The following is a 26,272-nucleotide window of genomic DNA, read 5'->3' on the forward strand; positions in this document are numbered from 1 at the left end:
TCTCTTTTCTCCACCAATGCTGTTTGATCTCCTGAGTGTTACCAGGGCCGGAATTCTCCGCCCGTTGGGATTCTCCATTCCCACCACCAGCGCAGCCCCCCCCGCCGCCACCCCACGGGTTTCCCGGCGGCGTACGCTGGCTTCAATGGGAAATCCCATTGTCAAGCCGTCGAATTTTCAGTTTTTGTTTCTGATTTCCAGCATCTGCAGTTTCTTTCATTCCTCCCCCTGAAGGGTTGTGAATAATTTTGCATTTGAAGTAAATTGGATAGCACATAGCACTGCACACCCTTTCCAATGCTTGAGCAGTCAGAAAAAGCCCTTTCTTTCATGAAACAATTCATATAAATACATGGTGAGAAAACAATCACGGGTTTGCCATCACTTCAAAACAGGTGCACTCAATTGTTAAATTCACAACATGATTGAATGTTGCGATTTGCTCTAAAGTTGATAGCTACAGATTGTTTCTCCTTCCTTATTTGTCAACGTTATTTTTGTTGGTGCACTATATTGCAACATTCAAGCAGATAATCAAGTTTACTTTCTGTGTTAGTCACCGTGTGCCTTTTTCATGGACGTAGCCGACTGCATCACCTTGGGTGGAATATTACAGGGATTGCAGGGAGGTAGAGGAAAGGGGGGGATGCATGGGGGTGGGGGGGGGAGTGGGATGCGTGGAGGGGATGCGTGGGGGGGGGATGCGTGGGGGGGATGCGTGGGGGGGATGCGTGGGGGGGATGTGTGGGGGGGGGATGCGTGGGGGGGATGCGTGGGGGGGGATGCGTGGGGAGGAATGCATGGGGGGTGGGTGGGGTTTTGATGGTGGGTGGGTGAGGTTTTGATGGTGGGTATGGATGACTCGCCTCCCCAGGAAGCAAAGTTGGCATAAAGTCAGCCGGCCGTAATGTGCTACAGGCAGACTAAACAGCAACAGGGACTTCTGCCTTGCACTTGACAGCACCAAGGATGCATTAGTGGGCTCTGCCAGAACTGCAATGATTAATCAGGAAAAGGCACAATGAATCCTTGGGTACGGCTAAGTTGAGGTCTTCGACAGAGGGCTCAGAGGGTGGGGAGTGGGTTTAAGGCAGCAGGCGAGTAGGAAGAAAGGGGAGATCTGATCTTAAGAGTGGCCACCCAATCCACAGAGGGACGTCTCTGAAGATAAACTCCCCCTTCCTTCCTGCCCTTTAAAGAACTTTTTAAAAAGTATCAGGCGGCCCACTCCTGTCCGACTGAACACGCCAACTGTTTTGCAGCATATTACTGGGGTCAACTGGCTTGACAACAAGCCCAATTGACCCTTGACTATCTATTTAAATATGGCAGGTAAGCTACCGATTTTGGTCGGTGAGCTTGGGGGTGGGCACACATGCTATTTTACACAGACCTTGCTGAAAACAAGCCTGGGAGCACACAAAATGCAGTCAAGTCTTTTTCAGTTTTTAAAGGGATTTTTTAATCTTTTACAGTTGTCATTGACATTTGGTGGTACATTTGTCCTCCTGTTGCATCCTGCAGCCATTACATAAGAACTAGGAGCAGGAGTAGGCCATCTGGCCCTCGAGCCTGCTCCGCCATTCAATGACATCATGGCTGATCTATTTTGGACTCAGCTGCACTTTCCGGCCTGAACACCATAACCCTTAATCCCTTTATTCTTCAAAAATATATCTATCTCTATCTTAAAAATATTTAATGATGGAGCTTCACTGTTTCACTGGGCAAGGAATTCCATAGATTCACAACCCTTTGGGTGAAGAAGTTCCTCCTAAGCTCAGTCCTAAATCTACTTCCCCTTATTTTGAGGCTATGCCCCCTATTTCTGCTGTCACCCGCCAGTGGGAAAACCTGCCCGCATCTATCCTATCTATTCCCTTCATCATTTTATATGTTTCAATAAGATCCCCCCCTCATCCTTCTAAATTCCAACGAGTACAGTCCCAGTCTACTCATAAGAACATAAGAACATCAGAATTAATACTTACAATTCCTAAACGAATCTGATCTAAAAAAAATCAGTTGTTGAAGCTGGATGAGATTGTGAAGCAGGTTATTGGACCTCTTAAGTCCACATTTTTCATTTGAACTTTTAACAGATAGTAGCAGCGTATATATATATTAGCTCAAATCTTGTTAATTTTAATAAAAGGGGAAGTGAAGAGAAAAGATTTTTAAATTAACTTTGAAACCTCGTCTTAATTAAGTAATCTGTCTACTTCTATCTCCTATATGACAAACACTTCAGTAGCTATTATTAACGCTTGATTGCAATCCTCAGGAACAAATTAGAAATCATGAATCCATGCCTAATCCTCTTTCTAATTGAAAAAAGAAGGCAAATAGAACTATTCATAATGAATTAGTGCAAAGAAAGTGCAATATAACATTTTACTCCATTGGATAAAGTTATTTTGAACTCACTCTTACTCAGCTCGAACAAATATTTCCTCTATATCTCACAACAGTGATTGTAGGGCTGCCATTTATAAAATAATAGATTTGGGATCACGTGATGCAGGCATGGGAATAGCAACATTTTTGTGGGCTCTGGCGCTCCTCATCCTTTAATCCTCGCAGTTATCCTTTTTACTTACCTAATCCAGGAGTGAATACTCCATAGTACGTCCCTGGAAGATTTCTGGATCAGTGTTGGTGACAATATGCTGAGGAATCCAAAGAAAATCACCGACAAAAGAGAGCAATCAGATGCAGCTGGGGTGCAGCTGACTCCTCAACATGGCGACTTGATCCTCGAGCGGGCTCTTGACCTGGCTCTCTCAAAGCTATTGCAGACAATGACTGCGAACATCATTAAAGCCATTGATGACAAACTCGGTTTGTTGACACAGTACATTAGTGCTTATGAGACTGAGCTGCACAATACTAATAAGAGGCTTGATGAAACCAAGGAGAGAATCCAGACTGTCAAAAACGCAACTTCCTCAGCTGAGGCCTGCTTGTAATCCTTGGAAAACCAGCAACGTGGTATGTCAGAAATCCTGGAGGACCTGGAGAACCGAGGCCAGAAGAAAAATGTCCGTATCGTCGGTTTGCCAGGAGTGGAGGGTAAGCTCCATATTAAATTCTTTGAGAGCTGGCTGCCATATTTTCGTAAGCCGGATACAAAAGCTGGACATATTAAGTTGGAAAAACACTTTGTATCCTGTCTTTAAGGCTGAGGAACAATCAAAATCCCCGACCTGTAACTATTCATTTTCATAACTTCGGAGATCGCCGAAGAGTATTGAAGCAGTGAAGCATGGGAGGGCCTGGCTCCAGGAGGAGGCAAGTATCTCTTTCTTCCAAGACGTCTTAGTGGAGATACAACAGAAGTGTAAAGGCTTCAATTAAGTTAGAAAGTGACTTAAGGCTGTTAAAGTTCATTATGCCCCGCTGTATCCTGCAACACTGAGGGTGGTGTCCAACAAGACATTCGGCAATCTACCTAAGGCCTTGGCCGATGTGAACTCCATGGAAAGCAATAACATGGAATAGCAGTCTGCAGCTCACTGTAAAATTCAAACTCTAAACCTGTTATAATGCTCTTTGCCTGACCTTGTATTGTTATTTGTCACATTAGTGATGTACGACCTATTAAGCATTATATTGAATGTTTTATCCTTTAGAATCTAATTCATCATGAATGGAAAACACCCTTCAGTATGCTCCTTCTTATGCCTAAGGGGTGCGTGTGTAGGTGGTATGGTGGTGGGCTGCATTACAGAAATCCTCCTTTTTTATTCATTACATTTATGATGGTAGTCTATGCCTTACTTTAGTCATGATAAATATGAGTAGCGCCACTGCCGGAGGTGGGTGAGTGGTTTAAGTCTTCATAGTGGGGTCAAAATGCAGGAGGGTCATTTATCTCCCATTTTCATTCTGGCATATCTTTTCCCTTCTTTGCTGAGGAGTATGTTTCCTGAGTGTAATGAATGTATGTTTGCAGGGATTGCCCTGCTGGCCCTCACAAGCGTTGAAGAATGTCCCCTTGGAATTCGTGTCGTCATGAATTCTTTTGTATTTTATTCGTTTTGAGGTTAAGAAATTGTTAACTGGATCCTGCAATGGTACAGGCAGATCTCCTATCCGAGAAAAATATGTCATATTGTATCTATGGTGCCGCTGGTACGACTGGAGTTGGGGGAGGTTAATTGAGCAATGGCAGTAGCTACTTTAAAAATTTGCACTTGTAAAGTACGGGGAATACATCATCCTATTAAGAGAAAAAAGATATTGTAATTCCTTAAAAAGGAGAAAGTTGACATAGCTTCTTTGCAGGAAACCTGAAATGACAAGAAACACTTAACTTTGAGGCAGGTTTTTTATGTCACATGCTGAACCAGTAGTTGGGGGGTAGAAGTGTTAGTCTTTAAAAATGTGCCTTTGAAAATAGAGGACTGTGTGAAGGACACAAGGGGGTTGATTTGTGATTGTCAAGGGAGTTTTATATTGATAATGAATGTTTATGGTCCACCAAATTATTCCCCTGATTTTGTTACTAAAGTCTTCTTAGACATTGCAGATTTAGCATTGGCGAATTCCTTTATAGATGGTGACATCAATTGTCTCCTTAATCCTCTGATGAACTAGCTCCCAGTAATCAGGAACCCTCCTGCCCAACAGGCGAGGGCACTAGTATTAGTTTGTGAGAAGGTGGGGTATTTGGATGTGTGGAGAACACAACATCCTAAGGATTCACGTTTTTTTCCTGTTCCTCATCAATGTTATAATGTGGCAGGGGGATGGGAACTGATGCTGGAAGTCGGAGGGAAGTAAAGTGGGGACAAAAACAAAAGGTAGTAAAGGGAAAAGTGAAAGGCAGAGAAACCAAAATCAAAAATCAAAAAGGGCCACAGTACAGAGTACAGAGACTGTGGAGAACTCAGTGAATGGGTCCAGTAAGGCTAAGAGAAATAAAACACAGGGAGAGTGTACAAAACATAACCAGACATATGGAAACAGGGCAGAGAGCAAGGGAAGTCCAGATTCAACTGCATTTACTTCAATGCAAGAGGCCTGACGGGCAAGGCAGATGAACTCAGGGCATGGGCAGGGACATGGCTAAGGGAGGGGCAGGACAGGCAGCTCACTGCTCCAGGTTACAGATGCTATAGGAAGGATAGAACAGGAGGTAAGAGAGGAGGTGGAGTTGCATTTTGATTGGGGAGAACATCACGGCAGTAATGAGAGGGGATATATCTGAGGGTTCGCTCACTGAGTCTATATGGGTAGAACTGAAAAATAAGACGGGAGTGATCACTTTGATCGGATTGAACTCAGGCCCCAAATTGGTCAGTGGGGAATTGAGGAGCAAATATGTAAGGAGATTACAGATAGCTGCAAGAAAAATAGGATAGCAATAGTTGGGGACTTTAACTTTCCCAACATTGACTGGGACAGCCATAGCGGCTGGTAAGTGGAAGGCTTTCAAAAGTGTGTTCACCAGGGTTCAAGGTAAGCACGGGAAAATGCTGGAAAATCTCAGCACGTCTGGCAGCATCAGTAGGGAGAGAAAAGAGCCAATGTTTCGAGTCCGATGACTCTTTATCAAAGCTAACAGACAGAGAAAGTGGGAAATATTTATACTGTGGAGTGAGAATGAAAGATTAATCTTTCATCATCTCTCATCTTTCATCGGACTCAAAACGTTGGCTTTTTTCTCTCCCTACAGATGCTGCCAGACATGCTGTGATTTTCCAGCATTTTCTCTTTCGTTTCAGATTCCAGCATCCGCAGTAATTTGCTTTTCTTCAAGGTAAGCACATTACTTTTAAAGTGAGGGCAAGGCTGGTAGAAGTAGGGAACCCTGGATGACTTAGGATATTGAGGCCCTGTCAAAAGAAAGAAGGAGGCATATGACATGCATAGGCAGTTGGGATCAAGTGAATACCTTGCAGAGTATAGAGGTTATTGGAGTAGAGTTAAGAGAGAAATCAGGAGGCAAAAAGGAGACATAAGATTGCTTTGGCAGATAACAGTAAAATGTCTTACATTACCAGGTTAAAGTCAAACAGGTTTGTTTCAAACACTAGATTTCGGAGCACTGCGTCTTCCTCAAGTGAATGAAGAGGTGGGTTCCAGAAACATATATATTGACAAAGTCAAAGATGCAAGACAATACTTTGAATGCAAGTCTTTGCAGGTACTAAGTCTACAGTCCATACGGAGCAACTGGAGAGAGGGATAATCAAAGGTTAAAGTGGTGTGAATTGTCTCAAGCCAGGACAGTTGGTAGGATTTCGCAAACCCAGGCCAGAAGGTGGGGGAGAGGGGAGAGGGGGGGAGGGGGGGGGGGGGGGGGGGGAATGTAATGCAACATGAATCCAAGGTCCCGGTTGAGGCCGCACTCATGCGTGCAGAACTTGGCTATAAGTTTCTGCTCGGCAATTCTGCGTTGTCGCGTGTCCTGAAGGCCACCTTGGAGAACGCTTACCCGAAGATCAGAGGCTGAATGCCCTTGACTGCTGAAGTGTTCCCCAACTGGAAGAGAACATTCCTGCCTGGCGATTGTCATTGCACGATTTTGAAACAAACTGAGTAGATATCTGACGTTTTTGAAAAGCTGGCTCTAGGGCTAGACCCTCTGTGCTAGATTCCAACTGTGATAGACTGTTTAAAATGGAGGATATCAACAAAGCATTTCAGGCTTTTTATGCCAATTTATACAAATCAGACCAATCTGGGGACACATTGACATTAATGGAGAACGTCTTCTCTTCCCTTAAACTCCCAAGTTTGTCCGAGGACCAAAAGGCTGGTATAAATGCTCCCATTTCTAAAGGGGAAGTGGCTCTTTCCTTGAAGAAGCTTCAATCTGGTAAGGCCCCAGGGCCTGGCCGTTTTGGATGTGAATTTTATAAGAAATTTAAAGATCTACTAATTGGACTGTCCAGTCATTCATTTGAAGCAGGTCTGTTGCCACAAACGCTTCAAGAAGCAAGTATTTCCTTCATACCGAAGGCAGGCAAGAATCCTGAAGAGTGTGCATCCCACAGGCCTATTTCACTCCTGAATGTAGATTTGAAATTGCTGTGTTAGCAGTGTACCAGATGGAAATTCTCCTTTTGATCATCAAGGGAATTTGTGTAACAATTAAAGGAGATTATTGATTGTTATTCAGGTCTTTCAAAAAAGGGTTAGATGGGTTAGTGATCTCCTTAGATGCAGATAAAGCTTTTGGCTGGATTGAGTGGATTTTTTTATTTTATAGGTGTTATAACCTGACAGGAGGCCCAGGGATCTGCACCCTCAGAGTCCCTGCGGCCTCTGAGTACATGTTAACCAGATGAGGGGGAGCGGGGCTACTGCCGCTTTTCCTAGGATTTCTGGGACATAAATATCCCGGCCCAGGAGACCCTTCAGGGAGTAGAAGGTGTAAATTGTAAGGGGAATAAATCAAAACTTTTCTACAGTCATCGCTTCCGAGTGGTCGTTTGCCTGAGACTTTATAATACGCTGCAGAAGTTTGGGTCAGTAGGGGAGTATATGAAGTGGATACAAATCGTTTATAAAAGCCTTCTGGTGGCCATGCTTGTGAGTGGTTACAGATCTGAGAATTTTTATCTTCACCGAGGGACTAGATGGGGTGCCCATTATCTCCATTATTGTTTGCAATAGCCATTGAGCCCCTGGCAGAGGCTATTGGACAGGAGCCTTCAGTTTTTGCGCCATATAGTGGAGGGAAGCAGTATAAGATCACCCAGATGATGTGTTGCTATTTGTGTCTTAGCCAGATAGGGCAGCACGGTAGTACAGTGGTTAGCACAGTTGCTTCACAGCTTCAGGGTCACAGGTTCGATTCCCGGCTGGGTCACTGTCTGTGCGGAGTCTGCACGTCCTCCCAGTGTGTGCGTAGGTTTCCTCTGACTGTTCCGATTTCCTCCCACAGTCTAAAGATGTGCAGGTTAAATGGATTGGCCATGATAAATTTCCCTTAGTGTCCAAAAAAGGTTAGGTGGGGTTACTGGGTTACAGGGATAGAGTGGAAGTGTGGGGTTAAATAGGGGGCTCTTTCCAAAGGCCGGTGCAGACTCGATGGGCTGAATGGCCTCCTTCTGCACTGTAAATCCTATGTTCTCGCTATTATTGATGTGTTGGATAGATTTAGCCTTTCCCCAGGGTATAAAATACATTTTACAAAGTCTGAGACCATGCCATTGGGTGGGCTTAGAAGGAGACATCTCCCTTTTCCTAATTTACCATTCAAATGGTCTCCTTCAAGGTTTACTTGTTTGGGTATTGTGGTTACCCCACTCCTTTAGACATTTGTATGTGGAAACCTTCTCCCCATTCATTTCATCTGTTAGGTGGGATCTAGATAGAACGGGGGGAGGGGGCAAGGGAACCACCATGGCCACAGAAAGCAAACAGGAATGAGGGGGGCAACAGCAGGGGGGATCCAAGAAAATACGAAAGGGGAACCGAGGGAGTGGCATGGGGACCAGCGGACCCCTCACAAAACTATAAGAGTAAAACAAACACCAAAACAAACCATCTACGGTAAAGAGAATGGCCTAGGATAGGACCCGGAGACAGCAGAAAAGGGAAGGTGGGAGCGGGGGTGTAGGGAGAGGGAGGGGAACAAGGGATGGGGGTGGAGGGGGGTTGCCGAAAAGGAACAATGTGTAAATTTTATATTATAACTGTTTCATCTATTTCTTGTACAGTGTATAATTGCAAACTTCAATAAAAATATTTATTAAAAAAAACAACAATCTTGAAATGGCTAAAAGAGATTTTGATAAGGGAATAAATGAGATGTTAGAGGACAAAAATGATATTTGATTGTTAAATCGAAATGCAAATTTACCATGTGAATTTGGAAAGTGGGCTTGAGAATGGAACAATTCCTGCAAGTGACGGATATGACAAGTGCACTAAAGACGTAAATGAAACATTTATTTCTGAGTCGAAAATTAGAAATCAGATGAAAAAGAAACACCAGACTTGAGTATGATAATGTTAGCATGTGTAGCGTTTGATAACGCTGTTAAGTTATTCTGTGTTTTTATTAAATCATTGTAATTATATAATGTGACACGTGTAATTGTGAACTAAGAAAACTGTGCTTGTATGATGTAATAAGTTAAATGGTTAGATATTTTTCACATTAAGTTTGTGTAAAGTGGATGATTATGAAGATTTTGGTCCAGCAAAGGGAGAAGTGTTAGGAATAGCAAGGTAGTTTTAAGGGATTTATATTTGTATTGGTAAACATTAGAAATAAAGTATAATCTGATCCCAAGATGGTGCTGGAGCCTGGCAACTCTCTCAAGCTCTCTCATACAGATCCTCTTCTTACATATCCTATGTCAATTATACATTTTCTTTTTATGTATGGAATGATCTGTTTGAGCTGCACGCAGAGCAATACTTTTCACTGTAGCTCAGTAGACATGGCAATAAGCCAATCCAATCCAATAATTTTAAAAACTGCTGTGATTTAACCTATTGTTCTGTATGTCCCTGAGTGTTAAATTAGTAGTCTATGGAGATTGCAACATTGAGAATATAGAACAATGCATTGGTTCCAGCATAGCAACTAAACTAGTACCCTCTGGGAGTGTTTTGATAGGTTACCCAATGAGTTCACTAGTCAGTCAGCAGCTCTTCTTGAGGCACTCAGTTTGAGGCAGTCTGCCAGACAGAAGCGTCACAAACACAGGGATAGAAATAGGTCCGGTAAAGTAAGTTAAAAGGAGGGAACAAAGAAATGGGCTGGAAATTGAAGAAAGAGCTGCAGTTAGCAGGCTGACTCCATTCTGTGGACCATTGTGGAGCAGTGTTGGTTTCTTTGGCACGGCCATTGATCAGAAAGTGCTTGTGATCTAGCGTTTGAATGTTCTCAGGGGGCGAGATTGAAACTCTGTGCTATGGGCAATTGTTAGAGCTATCCAAGTGGCAGACATTTCATAGAATTTACAGTACAGAAGGAGGCCATTCGGCCCATCGAGTCTGCACCGGCTCCTGGAAAGAGCACCCTACCCAAGGTTAACACCTCCACCGTATCCCCATAACCCAGTAACCCCACCCAACACTAAGGGCAATTTTGGACAATAAGGGCAATTTATCATGGCCAATCCACCTAACCTGCACATCTTTGGACTGTGGGAGGAAACCGGAGCACCCGGAGGAAACCCACGCACACACGGGGAGGATGTGCAGACTCCACACAGACAGTGACCCAAGCCGGAATCGAACCTGGGACCCTGGAGCTGTGAAGCGATTGTGCTATCCACAATGATACCGTGCTGCCCATGATCTTCAAAGGTGGAAATTGGAAAGCCTGTGAGTCAGAGTTTCAGTGTGATTTGCTGACTCACAGCAGGACTAACATCTGGGTGATGTGTTGAAAAGTCCATGGAATCTGTTTTGGTTGCATCTGTCCTTTACTCTGTTGTGTGGTGCGTCCAACCAAAGTTCATCTGTTAATTCACATGTATATCATAGTTACCCTGAATGTTAGAGTGTAAGATACATATTGTAAATTGTTTTATCTTTCTGAACTTTAAGTTTGTTTTGCTTGTTAAAAACCCGTGGAATCCTGTAGCTTTATTCAAAAAGCCTGACGGAATTCTCCGTCGGTTGACGTCGGAATCAGGAAAGCGATTGGGCAGAGAATTGGTTTTGAATCCGAAATCATGGCTGGCGCGGGTTTCATGCCAAATCGCAATTCTCTGGTGCCTCGACAGCAGCGTCAATGTGTTCCAGAATGCACATACAATAAATGCCACTGGCATATCATTAGCAGGCCTGTCCCAGTATTCTCCGGGGCTTGCACAATGCTCCGCCTCCACTGGGGAGAACACCCGACAGCGAGGTTCATTTTCGATTTTAAAAATCGTGGAACAGGCGTTGTGGCTGCTGAGGGAGAGAAAGGGGGTTTGGAAAGTGTCCATCATCGCCATTGTTTGCTGACAGTCATGCCGCTGGCCAGGGGGGCTTCTGCCAGGACCAGGGGACGTAGCGGGGGTTGGCCAGGATGTGGGCTATGGGGTTGGGGTTGACGGGCATGGAGCACGATTGCTGTTGGCCTGCAAGGCAGCCATGCAGCTGTGCACGCCGCTGACTGCCCACTGTGAACTTCGGGCCACAGGACAATTGGGTGGCCACCCAGGGCACCCCACAGATGCCCTCTGGCTCCAACCGACCCATCAGCGGGATCGGCACACTCCAGCACAACGAGTGCCATCTTGTTGGCTGGGATGGTGTGTGTGAAGAGTGAAGTGTGTATATGCGGCTGCAGCTTGTCAGTCTCCCGAGTGTCAATCACAGACCCAGTGAATCCTGCACTGTTTTTCATTGGAATCAATTGTGTTCCACGTGGTGCGGTGCTAGCCCCTCCACAGTCACTGAATCTATCCAGGTGCAGCGCAAGTTTTGCTGTCGTGGAAGTTCACAAATCCTGCCCCAGCGTCAACACAGCCCCAGGGACGGCGGATCCAGTGGCAGGTGTCCCGAATCTCAACATTTATCTGCTTTGAACAAAACATTAATGTCCCAACCCGAGTCTCCACCCACACCCCGGGGTCTGGCCAAGGATCATAACACTGCACATAGATGATCAAACTCCCCCTTCACAATATACCACACACGCAGCACTCAGCCAGCAACACTCCCTGGCACTCAGGATTAACATCTAACACTTCATCCTTACACAACTACCAATGTTGACAGCCTCACACCCACCTCTCACTGCCTGCGTATAGTTATTCAGCAAGACAAGCACATCGTCCAAACACAGTGCAACCCATTTACTGACATTCTTCCTTCAGTTAAGGGATGTGGGCTTTGCTGGCGAGGCCAGCATTCATTACGCATCCATGGTTTCCCTTGAGAAGGTGTTGATAAGCTGCCTTCTTGAACCACTTCAGTTCCTGAGGTGTAGGTGCACCCACAGTGCTGTTAGGAAGGGAGTTCCAGAATTTTGACCCAGTGACAGTGAAGGAACGGCGATATATTTCCAAAATAGGATGGTGGGTGGCTTGGAAGAGACTTTCCAGGTTGTGGAGTTCTCATATTTCTGTTGCCCTTGTCCTTCTAGATGGCAGTTGTCATGGGTTTGGAAGGTATTGTCTCAGGAGCCTTGGGGAATTCCGGCAATACGTCTTGTGGATGGCATGGACTACTGCCATTGTGCGTTGGTGGTGGAGGGAGCGAATATTTGTGGATAGATGCCAATCAAGCAGACTGCTTTGTCTGGCAGGGTGTTGAACTTCTTGAGTGTTGTTGGAGCTGCACTCATCCAGGCAGGTGGTAAGTATTCCATTACACTCTTGACTTGTGCCATGTAGATGATGGACAAGCTTTGGGGAGTCAGGAGGTGAATTACTCACCACAGGATACTTAGCCTTTGACCTGCTCTGGTAGCCACAGTATTAATATGGCTAATTTAGTTCAGTTTCTGATCAATGGTAACCCCCAGGATGTTGATAGTGGCAGATTCAGCGATGGTAATGCCATTGAATATCAAAGAGCGTTGATTAGATTCTCTCTTGGTAGAGATGGTCATTGCCTTGCACTTGTGTTGTGTGAATGTAACTTGCCACTTGTCAGCCCGAGCCTGGATGTTGTCCAGGTCTTGCTGCATTTGGACATGGACTGACATTGTACATAATCAGTGAGAATCCCCACTTCTGACCTTATGATGGAAGGGAAGCCATTGATGAAGCAGTTAAAGATGGTTGGGCCGGGGATGTTACTCTGAGGAACTCCTGCAGTGACGTCTTGGAACTGAGGTAATTGACTTCTAACAACCACTCCTTTGTGCCAGACATGACTCCAACCAGTGGAGAGTTTTCCACTTGAGCGACATTCACTCCATGTGATGGACATTGAAAACCCACCCAGAGTGCATTCTGGACCCTTGCCACCCTCAATGCTTCTTCAACTTGTGTTCAGCATGGAGGAATACTGATTCATCAGGTGGGGGGCATATGGTAGCCAGCAGGAGGTTTCTTTGCCCATGTTCGACTTGAAACCATGAGACTTCATTGTGGTCCAGAGGCGATGTTGAGGACTCCCAGGGCAACTCCTACATGACTGTATAGCACTGTGCCACCTAATAGAATCCCCACAGTGCAGAAGGAGGCCATTTCACCCATTGTGTCTGTACTGAAACTCTGAAAGAGCACTCCACATTAGGCCCACTCCTCCACCCTACCCCTGCAATCCAACGCATTGATCATGGCCAATCCATCTATCATGCATATCTTTGGACTCTAAAGGGCAACTTTAGCATGGTCTACCCACCTAAACTGCACATCTTTGGGCTGTGGGAGGAAACCAGAGCACTCGGAGGAAATCCACGCAGACACAGGGAGAGCGTGCAAACTCCACACAGACACTCGCCCAAGGCAGGAATAGAACTTGTACCCCTGCACTGTGAGGCAGCAGTGTTGGCCACTGTGCCACCTTACCGCCCAGTGAGACAGAACATACCGAGGATCATGATGGTGGCGTCTGACTAGATCAGCCTTGAATAGTCTGTGGGCAACTTCCCAATTTTGGCACCAGTCCGCAGATGTTGGTAAAGAGGCCTTTGAAGGGTCAACAGGGCTGAGTTTGCTGTCTTCAATTCCGGTGCCGAAGTCAATGCCGTGTTTTCCATCCCAATTCAGTCCTTATAGACTTGCTAGCTGCTTGATAAAACTGAGTGGCCTGCTGGGCCATTTCTGAGGGCATGTAAGAGTCATCACATTGCTGTGGGCCAAACTGGGTATGGATGGCAGTTTTCCATCCCTGAAGGACCTTAGTAAACCAGATGAGCTTTTACAACAATAGACAATAGTTTTGTGATGATTATTAGACTTTTAATTCCAGATTTTTATTGATTAAATTCAAGTTCCACATTTGCCGTGGTGGAATTTAAACCGGGTCCCCAGAGCGTTACCGTGGGTACCACTCTGCCATCATGTCCACTGTTTATTACAAATGAGGAAAATAATAGCATTGGATCTAAAGGATCAGCCAAGAACCAGCAGGAGGCAGGCATGCCTTAATCCACCTGGAGGAGATTGTGCTCCAGGTCATGAGGAGGCTGTCACAAAGCACATATCATCCAGCATTACTGAGACCATCCAGGATGATACCGCCTTATGGCCCTTCTTAATTTCTACTTCACCCTCAAAGTGCTATCTGGCATGGTGTGACAGCTGTAGATGGCATTATCACCTCTTGCTTTATCGCCCAGTCCCACCCCATCCTAACGCTCCCCTTCTGGTTTTCTGTTTTCAGATAGCCAAGAAATGCTAGTTGCCTAGTAACAGCAGCTCCTGTAACAGGTCAGAGAACTGCTCCACACTTCCAAGAAAGGATCTGACACTTTCTACCACCAGCTCAGATATCGGTCCTGCTCAGTGTTTGAAGTCTAAGTTGGCATCTGCATAATTTTTGAATTTATTTCGTGGAACGTGGGTGTCGCAGGCTGGGCCAACATTTATTGCCCATCCCTAATTGCCCTTAAGGGAATATTTAAGGGTCAACCACAATGCTGTGGGTCTGGCATCACATGTAGGCCAGACCAGTTAAGGATGGCAGATTTCCTTCCCTAAAGGATATTTGTGAACCAGATGGGCTTTTACAACAACCAAAGAACAAAGACAAATTACAGCACAGGAACAGGCCCTTCAGCCCTCCAAGCCTGCGCCGATCCAGATACAACATAGAACATACATAGAACAGTACAGAACATAAAAGGCCCTTCGGCCCTTGATGTTGTGCCAAGCATTGTCCGAAACCAAGATCAAGCTATCCCACTCCTTGTCATTCTGGTGTGTTCCATGTGCCTATCCAATAACTGCTTGAAAGTTCCTAAAGTGTCCAACTCCACTATCACAGCAGGCAGTCCATTCCACACCCTAACCACTCTCTGAGTAAAGAACCTACCTTGGACATCCCTCCTATATCTCCCACCCTGAACCTTACAGTTATGCCCCCTTGTAACAGCTACATCCACCCGAGGAAATAGTCTCTGAATGTCTACTCTATCTATCCCCCTCATCATCTTATAAACCTCTATTAAGTTGCCTCTCATCCTCTTCCGCTCCAAAGAGAAAAGCCCTAGCTCCCTCAACCTTTCCTCATAAGACTTATCCTGCAAACCAAGCAGCATCCTGGTAAATCTGCTTTGCACCCTTTCCAATGCTTCCACATCCTTCCTATAATGAGGATGAACTGAACTGCACACAATACTCCAAATGTGGTCTCACCGGGGTCATGTACAGTTACAACATAAACCCGCGGCTCTTAAAATCCAGCCCCCTGTTAATAAACGCTAACACACGACAGGCCTTCTTCACGGCTCTATCCACTTGAGTGGCAACCTTCAGAGATCTGTGGACATGCATCCAAAGATCTCTCTCTTCCTCCACATTCCTCAGAACCCTGCCGTTGACCCTGTAATCCACATTCAACTTTTTTCTGCCAAAATGAATCACCTCGCACTTATCAGGGTTAAACTCCATCTGCCATTTTTCGGCCCAGCTCTGTATCCTATCAATATCTCTTTACAGCCTACAACAGCCCTCAACCTCATCCACTACTTCACCAATCTTGGTGTCATCAGCAAATGTACTGACCCACCCTTCAGCCCCCTCCTGCAAGTCATTGATAAAAATCACAAACATCAGAGGACCCAGCACTGATCCCTGTGGTACACCGCTGGTAACTGGTCTCCAGTTTGAAAATTTTCCATCCACCATCACCCTCTGTCTTCTATGTGATAGCCAGTTACTTATCCAATTGGCCAAATTTCCCTCTATGCCACACCTCCTTAATTTCTTCATAAGCCGACCATGGGGAACCTTATCAAACACCTTACTAAAATCCATGTATACGACATCAACTGCTCTACCTTCATCTACACACTTAGTTACCCCTTCAAAGAATTCAATCAAATTTGTGAGGCAAGACTTACCCTCCACGAATCCATGTTGATTATTCCGGATTAAGCTGCATCTTTCCAAATGGTCATAAATCCTATCCTTAAGGACCTTTTCCATTAACTTACTTACCACCGAAGTAAGACTAACCGGCCTATAATTACCAGGGTCATTCCTATTCCCTTTCTTGAACAGAGGAACAACATTCGTCACTCTTCAGTCCTCTGGCACTATCCCCGTGGACAGTGAGGACCCAAAGATCAAAGCCAAAGGCTCTGCAATCTCAGCCCTCGCCTCCCAAAGAATCCTTGGATATATCCCATCTGGCCCAGGGGACTTGTCGACCCGAAGATTTTTCAAAATTGCTAAGATGACATCCTTCCTCAGAACATCTACCTCCTCCAGCCTACCCACCTGTATCACACTCTCATCCTCAAAAACATGGCCCCTCTCCTTGGTGAACACTAAAGAAAAGTATTCATTCAACGCTTCTCCTATTTCTTCTGGCTCCATGCACAAGTTCCCACTACTGTCCTTGACCGGCCCTACCCTCACCCTGGTCATTCTTTTATTTCTCACATAAGAGTAAAAAGCCTTGGGGTTTTCCATGATCCGACCCGCCAAGGACTTCTCATGCCCCCTCCGAGCTCTCCTAAGCCCTTTTTTTTAGCTCATTCCTTGCTACCTTGTAACCCTCAAGCGACCCAACTGAACCTTGTTTTCTCATCCTTACATACGCTTCCTTTTTCCTCCTGACAAGACATTCAAACTCTTTTGTGAACCATGGTTCCCTCACACGGTCATTTCCTCCCTGCATGGCAGGGACATAGAACATAGAACATAGAACATTACAGCGCAGTACGGGCCCTTCGGCCCTCGATGTTGCGCCGACCTGTGAAACCATCTGAAGCCTATCTGACCTACACTATTCCATTTTCATCCATATGTCTATCCAGTGACCACTTAAATGCCCTTAAAGTTGGCGAGTCTACTGCCGTTGCAGGCAGGGCGTTCCACACCCCACTAGTCTCTGAGTAAAGAAACTGCCTCTGACATCTGTCCTATATCTACCACCCCTCAATTTAAAGCTATGTCTCCTCGTGTTGGTCATCACCATCCGAGGAAAAAGATTCTCACTGTCCACCCTATCTAACCCTCTGACTATCTTATATGTCTCTATTAAGTCACCTCTCAGCCTTCTCCTCTCTAACGAAAACAACCTCAAGTCCCTGAGCCTTTCCTCGTAAGACCTTCCCTCCATACCAGGCAACATCCTAGTAAATACCTATCAAGGACACGCAGTATTTGTTCCTTGAACAAGCGCCACTTTTCATTTGTGCCTTTCCCTGACAGTTTCTGTTCCCATCTTATGTTCCCAACTTCTTGTCTAATTGCATCATAATTACCCCTCTCCCAATTATAAACCTTGCCCTGCCGTATGGCCCTATCCCTCTCCATTGCAATAGTGAACGACACCGAATTGTGGTCACTATCCCCAAAGTGCTCTCCCATAAACAAATCTAACACTTGGCCCGGTTCATTACCCAGTACCAAATCCAATGTGGCCCCCCCTCCTGTCGGCCTATCCACATATTGTGTCAGGAAACCCTCCTGCACACACTGTACAAAAACTGCCCCATCCGAACTGTTCGACCTATAGTGGTTCCAATCAATATTTGGAAAGTTAAAGTCACCCATGACAGCTACCCGGAGACCTCCACACCTATCCATAATCTGTTTTGCAATTTCTTCCTCCACATCTCTGTTACAATTTGGGGGCCTATAGAAAACTAACAATGTGACCGCTACTTTCCTATTTCTAACTTCGGCCCCTATTACCTCAGTAGGCAGATCCCCTTCGAACTGCCTTTCTGCAGCCTTGATTAACAATGCTACTCCTCCACCTCTTTTACCACCTTCTCTACTCTTACTGAAACATCTATACCCCGGAAATTCCAACATCCATTCCTGTCCCTGTTCTAACCATGTCTCCTTAATGGTCACAACATCGTAGTCCCAAGTACCAATCCACACTCCAAGTTCAACTACCTTATTCCGGATGCAGCTTGCATTGAAGTAGACACATTTCAACCCACCTTTCTGTCTGCCGGTACACTCCTGCGACCTTGATACCCTCCTCAGTACCTCACTACTCTCAACACTTGCTTCTGGACTACAGTTCGTTTTCCTATCCCCTGACAAATTATTTTAACCCCCCCCCCCCCCCTCCCCCCCACCGGAAGAGCCGTAGCAAATTCTCTTTCTAAAACTGTTGCCTATTTTCTAAGGATCTGTATCCCTCTGCTCCCTGCCCATTCATGTATCTGTCTCGATACATCTTAAATGACGCTATCGTGCCCGCCTCTACAACCTCTGCCGGCAATGCGTTCCAGGCACCCACTACCCTCTGCGTAAAGAACTTTCCATGCATATCTCCCTTAAACTTTTCCCATCTCACCTTGAACTCGTGACCCCTAGTAACTGAGTCCCCCGCTCTGGGAAAAAGCTTGTTGCTCTCCACCCTGTCTATACCTCTCATGATTTTGTCGAGCTCAATGAGGTCCCCCCTCAACCTCTGTCTTTCTAATGAAAATTATCCTAATCTACTCAACCTCTCTTCATAACTAACGCCCTCCATTCCAGGCAACATCATGGTGAACCTCCTCTGCACCTTCTCCAAAGCATCCACATCCTTTGGGCAATGTGGCGACCAGAACTGTACGCAGTATTCCAAATATGGCCGAACCAAAGTCTTCTACAACTGTAACATGACCTGTCAACTCTTGTACTCAATACCCCTTCCGAAGAAGGAAAGCATGCCATATGCCTACTTGACCACTCTATTGACCTTCCTCAAATAATTCTATTAAGTTGGTAAGACATGACCTTCCCTGCACAAAACCATGTTGCCTATCACTGATAAGCCCATTTTCTTCCAAATGGGAATAGATCCTATCCCTCAGTATTTCCCCAGCAGCTTCCCTACCACTGACGTCAGGCTTATCGGTCTGTAATTACCCGGATTATCCCTGCTACCCTTCATAAACAAGGGGGCAACATTAGCAATTCTCCAGTCCTCCAGTACCTCACCCATGTTCAAGGATACTGCAAAGATATCTGTTAAGGCCCCAGCTATTTCCTCTCTCACTTCCCTCAGTAACCTGGGATAGATCCCATCCAGACCTGGGGACTTTTCCACCTTAATGCCTTTGAGAATACCCAATAGATCCTCCCTCCTTATGCCGACTTGACCTAGAGTAATTAAACATCTAACCTCAACATCCGTCATGTCCCTCTCCTCAGTGAATACCGATGCAAAGTACTCATTAAGAATCTCACCCATGTTCTCTGACTCCACGCATAACTTTCCTCCTTTGTCCTGGAGTGGGCCAATCCTTTCTCTAGTTACCCTCTTGCTCCTTATATATGAATAAAAGACTTTGGGATTTTCATTAACCCTATTTGCTAAAGATATTTCATGACCCCTTTTAGCCCTCTTGATTCCTCATTTCAGATTGGTCCTACATTCCCGATATTCTTCCAAAGCTTCGTCTGTCTTCAGTCACCTAGACTGCTTCCTTTTTCCTCTTAGCTAGTCTCAAAATTTCACCTGTCATCCATGGTTCCCTAATCTTGCCATTTCTATCCCTCATTTTCACAGGGACATGTCTGTCCTGCACTCTAATCAACCTATCTTTAAAAGCCTCCCACATATATGTGGATTTACCTTCAAACAGCTGCTCCCAATCCACATTCCCAAGCTCCTGCCTAATTTTGGTATAGTTGGCCTTCCCCCAATTTAGCACTCTTCCTTTAGGACCACTCTCGTCTTTGTCCATGAGTATTCTAAAACTTACGGAATTGTGATCACTATTCCCAAAGTAATCCCCGACTGAAACTTCAACCACCTGGCCGGGCTCATTCCCCAATACCAGGTCCAGTATGGCCCCTTCCCGAGTTGGACTATTTACATACTGCTCTAGAAAACCCTCCTGGATGCTCCTTACAAAGTCTGCTCCATCTAGACCTTTGACACTAAGTGTATCCAAGTCAATGTTGGGAAAATTAAAATCTCCTATCACCACCACCCTGTTGCTCCTACATCTTTCCATAATTTGTTTACATATTTGTACCTCTATCTCACGCTCGCTGTTGGGAGGTCTGTAGTACAGCCCAACATTGTTACCACACCCTTCCTATTTCTGAGCTCTGCCCATATCGCCTCACTGCTCGAGTCCTCCATAGTGCCCTCCTTCAGCATATCCTCTCTGACCAGTAATGCAACTCCTCCACCCCTTTTACCTCCCTCTCTATCCCGCCTGAAGCATCAATATCCTGGGATATTTAGTTGCCAATCATGCCCTTCCCTCAACCAAGTCTCAGTAATAGCAATAACATCATACTGCCAGGTACTAATCCAATCCCTAAGTTCGTCTGCCTTACCTACTACACTTCTTGCATTAAAACAAATGCACCTCAGACCACCAGTCCCTTTGCGTTTGTCATCTGCTCCCTGCCTTCTGTTCCCCTTAGTCACGCTGACTTCAAGATCTAGTCCTTACAGGCTTTAGTTACTATCTCCTTACTGTCCACTAACCTCCTCATTTGGTTCCCACCCCCGTGCCACATTAGTTTAAACCCTCCCCAACAGCATTAGCAAAAGCTCCCCCAAGGACATTGGTACCAATCCGGCCCAGGTGTAGACGGTCCAATTTGTAGCAGTCCCACCTCCCCCAGAACCGGTCCCAATGTCCCAAAAAATCTGAACCCCTCCCTCCTGCACCATCTCTCAAGCCACACATTCATTCTGCCTATTCTTTCATTTCTACTCTGACTACCACGTGGCACTGGTAGCAATCCTGAGATTACTACCTCTGAGGTCCGACTTTTTAACTTGGCTTCTAACTCCCTAAATTCTGCTTGTAGGACCTCATCCCGTTTATTACCTATATCATTGGTGCCGATATGCACCACAACAACTGGCTGTTCACCCTCCCCCTTCAGAATGTTCTGCAGCCGATCTGAGACATCCCTGACCCATGCACCTGGGAGGCAACATACCATTCGGGAGTCTCGATTTCGACCACAGAACCGCCTATCTACTCCCCTTTCAATTGAATCCCCTATGACTATAGACCTTCCACTCTTTTTCCCGCCCTTCTGTGCAGCAGAGCCAGCCACGGTGCCATGAACCTGGCTACTGCTTCCTTCCCCTAGTGAGCCATCTCACTAACAGTATCTAAAATTGCATACCTTTTTGGAGGGAGATGACCGCAGGGGCCACCTGCACTGCCTTCCTGCTTTTTCTCTGCCTTTTGGTCACCCATTCCCTTTCTCCCTCAGCAATCCTAATCTGCGGTGTGACCAATTTGCTAAAAGTGCTATCGACGACCTCCTCAGCATCGCGGATGCTCCAAAGTGAGTCCATTCGCAGCTCCAGAGCCATCATGCAGTCTAACAAGAGCTGCAGCTGGACACACTTCCCGCACGTGAAGGAGCCAGGGACATCAGCCACGTCCCTGAGCTCCCACATTGAGCAAGAGGAGCATAACACGGGTCTGGGCTCTCCTGCCATTTTTAATCTTAAGCTTAACTTAGTCCAACTGTAATATCAAATAATAGATAAATGAAAAAGGAAAAAAAAAAGAAAAATTGTTACCAATCACACGATAAAAAAAAATAGAAATAGAAAAATCTTACCTTATCAACACACCTCATGGAAAAGAAAAACGACTTACCAGTCACCAGGCAATCACTTATCTGCTGGCTGTGACGTCACGGTTCAACTTCTTTCTACTTCTACCTGCCCTCGAGTCTCCCTCTTGATCTTTACTCAGCTGGGATCCTTACAGTGAATGGTTTTTTTTGGTTACAGGAGGTGGGGAGGGAAATGTTGAAGAAATGTTTGGGGTTTAACTGTCATTTGACAACAGCTCCTCCACAAACCACCTTCTGGATACAGTGACCGCAATGCACTGATGCAAATTTTCTCTGCAACAGCCAATCAGCGGCTCCGCTCTGCTGCCCTCTGCTGAAACCGTCAACTGTTTCATGGTCATCATTGTTAGACGTTTAGCTGCTGTTGTATAAAGAGTCAAATGTTCTGCCCCTTTTCCACAAACACCTTTAATTTACTTCAACAGACTCTGCACAAAACTCTAACATCACATCACCTGACACAAAGGCCACCTGAAGCCTCTTTACATATCAGTGTCAATTATTGGATACTTAACATAAATGAGACAACTAATTGGATTGTCTCTTAACCCATTACTTAACAATCATTAGACTTTTGTTTCCAGATTTTCCATGATGGGATTCAAACCCAGGACCTAGAGAATTACCCTGGGTGTCGGCATTCCTAATCCAGGGACAATACCAGTGCACCACTACTTCCCCCTGTGCTGAGTCACCAGGCATGAGTAGGCTGTACCAGGGGGCTTTGTTTAACAACCTGAAATCAATATCACAGACCCAGACTGGAGCTGTCTGAATTCCTTTAATTATAGAGCTTTTGGATGTCATAGTTAGTTGCTGTATGACCTCCAAAGGAAAGAATAGTTCCAGCTTGTCCTCCTACCCTCAAACAAGTGGAAGCAGAAATAACTCTAGCCTCTCATCGCAAGCTGAGAACTACTAGAACTTTGGAACTTGTGCCTTCAAGACTAACTCAATACTACGTGCCTTCTCCCTGGTGGACGTCTCGGCAACAGTCATTAACCTCCCCTCTGAATAAATAGTCCATTAGACTTCTGATTCTGGACTCATGCAAAACTTTAACATGTAATTTATTGTGGTTGAGCCCTGAACCGCCCTTTCCCTTATAGAACCATAGAAAAGTTACAGCACAGAAGGGGGCCATTCTACCCTCTTGCCGACACAAGGATATCCAGATGGCCTTTCCAATCCCATCATCCCACACGGCCCACAGCCTTGCAGCTTTCAGCACTTACGGTGCAGATCCAGGTACTTTTTAAAAGAGTTTAGGGTCTCTGCCTCCACCACCGACTCGGGCAGTGAATTCCAGACACCCACCACCCTCTGTGTAAAAAGGTTTTTCCTTATGTCCCCTCTCATCCTTCTGCCTCTTAGCTTGAATCTATGACTCCTGGTGTTTGAACTCTCTGCTAAGGGAAACCAATTCCTCCAGTCTGCTCTATCTCTACCCCTCACAATTTTATACACCTCAATCATGTCACCCCCTCGGCTTTCTCTGTTCCAAGGAAAACAACACCAACCTCTCTAATCTCTCCTCGTAGCTACAATTTCCAGCCCTGCCAACGTTCCAATAAATCTTCTCTTCACTCTCGTCCTTCCAGTAATGTGGTGACCAGAACTGCACACAATACTCCAGTTGTGACCTCACCAGTGTCTTATACAGTTCCATCATTATATCCCTCCTTTTGTACTCTATACCTCTGCCAGTGAAGGAGACCATTCTATATTCCTTCTTTACAACCTTATCTACCAGTACTGCTACCTTTTGGGGACCTGTGCACTTGCACGCCAAGATCTCTCACTTCATCTACCTCTTTCAGTATATTCCCGTTTATTGTGTACTCCCTACAACTGTTTGACCTCCCTAAATGCAGTACCTCACACTTATCAGAGTTGAACTCCATCTGCCTCTTCCTTGCCCACTCCACCAACTCATCTCCATTATTGTGGCTCATATCTATCCTCTACAGTATCCACTACACAGCCAATTTTTGTGTCAAATGCAAATTTCCCAATCATGACCCCCCATTATCAAGTTCAAACGGTTAATATATAAAACAAACAGCAAGGGTCCCAACGCCGAGCCCTGCAGAACACCATTATGAATGGCCTTTACATTCACAAGGGCAGCCATCCATCATTACCCTTTGTTTCCTGTCACCAAGCCAACTTTGGATCCAATTCACCGCATTACCCTGTATCCCATAGACTTTTACTTTTTCACCAGTCTGCCATGTGTGTTTATTTTGTATGATTACACAGCGGTAGAGATTGCAAAACCCTTCTCACATGTCTGTATGTCTGTGTCAATGTTTACAACATTGGGCTTTCACCACTTAGGTCACTGAAGCGGGAAAGATATGAATGGATCAAAGCTGCAGATTGTTTTTACAATCTGTCAATCACAGACCACAGACATGTGGAGCTGCAAGATAAGTGTTACAGTTATAATGCTCCCCATTCTCCCTCTGTGTACTGTTCTCTAGCTTCCATACAGGGGTCCCTTTTCTGGAGGAGGGATCTGTGTGTGCGGGAGGGGGAGGCTGTGGAGGGGGTTGCTTTAGGCAAGGGGTCCCTATGGGGGCTCCCCTTATTACAGGGGCCCCTGTGGGGGACCCTTATTACAGGGATCATTGTGGTGGTTTACCGATTACAGAGGCCCTGCGGGTGGTACCCCTATTACAGGGGTTCCCTGGGGGAGGGTCCATTATCACAGGGCCCTTGTGTGGGGTCCCCCTCTCACAAGGGTCCTTGTGGGGGGGGGGGGGTCCTGCTATTACAGGGGTCCTTGTGGGGGTTCCTGCTTTTACAGGGGTCCTTGTGGGGGTCCCGCTATCACAGGGGTCCTTGTGGGGAGGGGGGGGGGGGGTCCCGCTATTACAGGGGTCCTTGTGGGAGGGTCTTGCTGTTACAGGGGTCCGTGTGGGGGGAGTCCTGCTATTACAGGGGTCCCTGTGAGGTGTTCCCCCATTACAGGGGTCCCTGTGGGCTCTCCCTATTACAGGGTGCCTTGGGGGAGGGAGCGGGTCAGGCCTCCCCATAATTGGGGGTAGGGGAGGGGAACCCAGGCAATCCGACGTGGAAGGCTGCTGTGCGGTTGGGGGAGGGAGGGGGCGCAAAATGTGGTGCTGTTGGGGATGATTTGCAGTGTGGGGGGGGGGGGGGGGGTTACGGAGGTGGCCGGCAGATTGACCTCTCTATTGCGCCGCCCAATCAAGATAGTGTCCCTATAGTGGGATTCCCTGAGAAACCCTTATATTCCATGCATAAATTTCCGTGGTGTGGAACACTGAATTTCACCCTGCTTTACGACCCCAAGGGGATCATAAAACTGGTGTAAATCAGCTCTGGTGGAAGAAATGGTCTATCAAACGGAGAATCCAGCCCCTGCTTTTTGATTTCTTTTTTTTCTTTTTGAAAATCTATTTTATTACCAACATGTATCCAAGCAGGTTGCAGCACATAAACACCACGAGAAACATGCTTCCCAGCAATCAACTGTACAGTCTGTACAAATGTTTTCCCCTTTTTCACCTACTTGGAGCCATTGGCAATGCTGCCGTCACCATAGCCCTCAAACTAGACCCCTTACAAGATTCCTCCTCCATCCTAACCCACTCTGTCACTTCTCCTTCCCACCACCACCGCACCTTGTCCACATTTGCTGCCCAATAATAATGAAGCTGATTCGGCAACTGCTGCCTCTGCCTCTGTAGCAGGGTCCTCCCAACCCTTGGCACATTCCTCGCCCATACAAAGTCCAAAATGATCGAGTCCAAGTTTCCGAAAAAAGGCTTTGTTATAAAGATCGGGCGAGCCTGAAAAATAAACAAGAACCTCGGCAAAATTAATTTTCACTGCTTGGACCCTCCCCACCAACTTCAACTGCAGTGTATCCCACCTTTTAAGATCCTCCCTGGCTTCCTCCACCAGCTTTGTTAAGTTCCACTTATGGAGCCCTGTCCATTCCCTCGCTATCTGAATCCCCAAATCCCTAAACCTATCCCTACCGTAAATGGCAACCCCCCCTAAATTTCCCCACCATCCCACTTCATTCACCTGGAAAACCTCACTTTTCCCTACATTCAGTTTATGCCCTGGGAACCCTTGAAATCTCCCCAACAGACCGAAAATCATTCCCATACTCTCCAGCGGATCCGAAACATACAACAGGTCATTGGCATAGAGCAACAGCCCATGCTCCCTCTGTCCCCTCATAATCCCCTGCCATTCTGCTGACCCCCTAAGAGCCATCGCCAATGCCCCTATGGCCAGCCCAAACAGTAACGGTGACAGCGGGCACCCCTGCCTCGTACCCCTGCGTAAGTCAAAGCTCCGCGAAATCATATTATTCGTCCTCACACTCGCCTTTGGTGCCACATACAACAACCGCACCCATGCCACAAATCTCGGCTCAAACCCAAACCTTCCCAAAACCTCGAACAAGCACCGCCAGTCCACCCGATCAAATGCCTTCTCCGCGTCCATGTACACCATCAGCTCAAGTGCCAGAGCCCCCGATGGATTCATCACTGCATTCAACAGCCGTCTTACATTACTCGCGAGCTGCCTGCCCTTCACGAAACCTGTTTGATCTTCTGCAACCACGCCCGGACACAGTCCTTCATCCTCCCTGCCAAAAACTTAGCCAATTCTTTCACAAC

Source organism: Scyliorhinus canicula, chromosome 10 (genome assembly GCF_902713615.1).
Source record: "Scyliorhinus canicula chromosome 10, sScyCan1.1, whole genome shotgun sequence".
NCBI classification, from domain to species: domain Eukaryota; kingdom Metazoa; phylum Chordata; class Chondrichthyes; order Carcharhiniformes; family Scyliorhinidae; genus Scyliorhinus; species Scyliorhinus canicula.